The following is a 3131-nucleotide window of genomic DNA, read 5'->3' as shown; positions in this document are numbered from 1 at the left end:
CTGCCCAAGAAGGTCTTCTACTCTCTCCAGCAGGGCCCTCGCCTCACTGCACCGGATGGCTCTGTTTATCTTTTGGTGAACTCCTTGTATGCGGGGACGGCGGGGGCTGAATTGTGAAGGGTCCTCAGTGTTTGACACTCAGTTTTTCATTGCTGTTTGAGTAGTTTGGTTTTCCTGATAGACTTGCCTACAGACCAGTGACCACGCCTATGTAGACTTCTTGGAGGTATTGTTTCTTATTCATAAATAAATTGGCATTTGAGTTTGTCAGTCTTCTGTGAGTTTGGTGGATGCGAGTCAGCTCTCTCCATCTTGAGCTGCGTCTGGGGACTGATGACATTGCATTTCTGTCCCTCAAGGCTGTAGACCAGACCTAGAATGCATCAGCCCTCTGATTCTCTGTGATTTAAAAAACAAATGTAGCGAAGACAGTGTATGTTTAAAGTCTCTGCCTGTGGGGGGACTGATGTGAAATATCAGCCCGGTAGCCCTGTGCCAGGCTGGCGGAGGGGAGTCTCACGGTAGAGCCGGGAAGCCGGACCGTGCCGGGTCAAGAGCCCTGGAAACTGCCGCTGCCACCTCGCCTCTGCCTTTGCCGCGTCTTTCTGCTGCACCTGAGCACGGGGTGCCCCGTGGGTTTTGCACACCGGGTGTCTCTTCCTGCAGGGGGTCAGGGAGGTTTGCCTGGTGGTCGCTCCCGTGCGGAGGAGGCCGAGAGGTGAGCTGCAGACCAGGTAGCGCGGCTTCATGTCGCAGCCGGCTGCCAAGCTCCCGCTGGGGACCGTGGGCTATGGAAGGTGCTGGAAGAACGGAGAGGAATCACGTTTGGACTCAGCCCTGGAGAGCTCAGCCTGCAAGGGGTCTTCAGAAGCAAAACGGTTGGGACCCCGTCTGGGGCAGGAGGAGGGGCAAGGTGTAGCGGAGGTTGCTCATTCTGAAAGCACCTGCCGCGCGCACGGGCGGAAGGCGCTGCTCCACGCCCCGCAGGCCACGCCCTCCTGCCGCCTCCGCCAGCTGGTCACACGGGTGGCCCATGCCTGGGCGCAGGCGGGCGGCCGGTCTCCAGGGCTGTGAAATAGAGGCGCCGGGGCTGCGCTGGGGGTGGGGGGGTGGAGGAGGGTGGTTTGGGGGGAGGGGACGGTNCGTCCGCTCACCTCCCCGGACCCGCCTGCTCCGGGGCTGCGTGCCAGCCCCCCGCGTCCCTGTGCCATCTCTCCCGGCTCCTGGAGCCGGTCTGTTTCCTCTTCGTGACATGCGCCTAAGGCAGAGGTTTGGGCGTCGGGCACGTCCCAGCGGTGGGTGTCTGCCGTCCTCTGGGGTGCGGAAGCGCTCCACTGCCCCACCGGAGGCCTGGCCCAGCGACTTCTGCGTCTTCTTACTGCCGGCACCTTGCTCTTAGGTTTGCGTGCTTTCCCCAGCTGGGCTGTGAGGCCGAAAGGACGGACCAGTTCATGTTCGCTTTTGTTCGCAGGTCGGCCGAAAGGGGGCAGAGCAGCAGAGTCCTCAAGGGCCGGAGCTGACAGCCAGGAGGTGACAGACACCAAGGTAGGCGACGGCCTCGGCAGAAAGTCGCGAGCCTCCTTTGTGGTCAGGCCCCTGTAGCCCGAGGTGTTCTTCACAGATGTTCAAATTCTCGGAACAGATCGTGTCTGCGGTCGCCGGTCGCCGGGGAGGCCGTGCCCTCACACTGCTCCCGTGCGTCGCACCTGCCTTCCCTCCGCCGTACGTGGCCTCCGTGCAGCTCATTTCCCGCCGGTGTTGCTTTGGTGACGGCCCGGTGGATCGTGCTGTGTGGGATTTAAACATTCATGTTGTTCTAGTATCTTAGAGGCACACGCACCTGGATTAGGAGAAGAGTTGTAATATTTGAAGAATCCGGATTATTTGTTGTAGTTTTGTTATTCTTAATTTTATTACGTTTTGTTGGAAAAGTGCTAGTAGCTACGAGTATTATTTTTTGCACGTACTTTCCTCGTGGCGTAGCATTTGACTAGTTAGGACGGAAGGCACTTGCACACTTTAAAAAAAATATTTCAGGAATTTCCACACATGAAGTTTCAACATGCAATCTTGTCGTTATTTCTTACAAGAAATTAGTGGTTGGGTCACTTCTCTGAGAATCGTGCAGTTACCGCTGTGGAGCGGTCGCAGCCCCTGTGAACAGCTTGGTAGCACGCCAGGTCGGGCGCGTCCCGTCAGCCACCTGCCTCAGCAGGGCCCCGGGGAGAGGGTGACACGACACTCCCTCGACTCCGTAGTGTCTGGAACCTTGGAGGGTGCTCGTGTGCAGCGGGGGAAGAGAGCACACGCTTGAGACATGACCCCGACTCTGAACGTATTTCAGAGGATGTGGGTGGGCGTCCCTCTCACAGGCCAGTGGCCTTCTGTGCGGCAGATTGATCAGGACGGGCAGGGCGCCTTCCGTCCACACTCCGTCGATCTTGATACCTCCTATTTCAGGAAATCTCAGCCAGCTTAGTTCACGAAGACCAATCACCCCAAAGGAGCGCTGAATTGTTCTTAGGTTATGAAGTCTTTGGTTTGCGTACTTACTAAAACTCACAGTGTTTTGGCTCTTCCTGGTTGATCGTGGCATTCGTGTCGAAGGAGGCAAGTCTCTGTGAACAGAACCCCAGCATATGGCTTTGCCAGTAGGAGATGAGACAGGCCAACTTCAGCGTTTCCGGTGTTATTTGGGGAAAACGTTGCTCTAAGGCCACGGCAGCCTCGTTAGTGGCCGGGTAGCCGTGGACAGCTCTCCGTCTCTGTGTCGCGGGGCGTTGGGGCCCCTACTGTCCGTTCGTCTCCTCACTTTTCCCTCCTGCTTCTTTGGGTGCCGTGTTGGCTTGCAGTTCGGATTGCACGTTCACAGATGCATCCGTCCACGCGTATTCAGCACGTGCGTGTCTGTATTCAGCAGGTTTGCCGTTGTACATGCCTTTTCGCACAGCGTGCCGTCACTCCCGTAACGGGCGCTCTTGCAGTGGCTAATTGGTTTTCTCCGGCGTAGCTCGTTTTCACTCTGTGGAACTTGATTGAGCTCAGATTACAGGGCAGTGGGGCTGGAGGGAATCCGCTCATTCTTCCTCAAGCTTAGGCCTATTTTTGATACTTTTTGGGGGGATTTTCTT

At 57.0% G+C, this 3131-nt stretch overlaps 1 protein-coding gene across 1 annotated transcript in view; it reads left to right on the top strand.

Annotated features, from left to right (window-relative positions):
• Positions 1-1473: 1473 nt before the first annotated feature.
• HSDL1 (hydroxysteroid dehydrogenase like 1) overlaps positions 1474-3131 on the top strand; it is a 13863-nt gene continuing 12205 nt past the window's right edge. The window contains exon 1 of the mRNA XM_077754071.1: positions 1474-1545. The gene's annotated coding sequence lies outside the window, so the exon portion shown is untranslated. The remainder of the gene's footprint in view (positions 1546-3131) is intronic.

Source organism: Crocuta crocuta, unplaced genomic scaffold, assembly GCF_008692635.1.
Source record: "Crocuta crocuta isolate KB4526 unplaced genomic scaffold, BGI_CrCroc_1.0 scaffold61, whole genome shotgun sequence".
NCBI classification, from domain to species: domain Eukaryota; kingdom Metazoa; phylum Chordata; class Mammalia; order Carnivora; family Hyaenidae; genus Crocuta; species Crocuta crocuta.
Note: the sequence above shows the minus strand (reverse complement) of the source record. Positions and strands in the feature narration are given on the sequence as shown.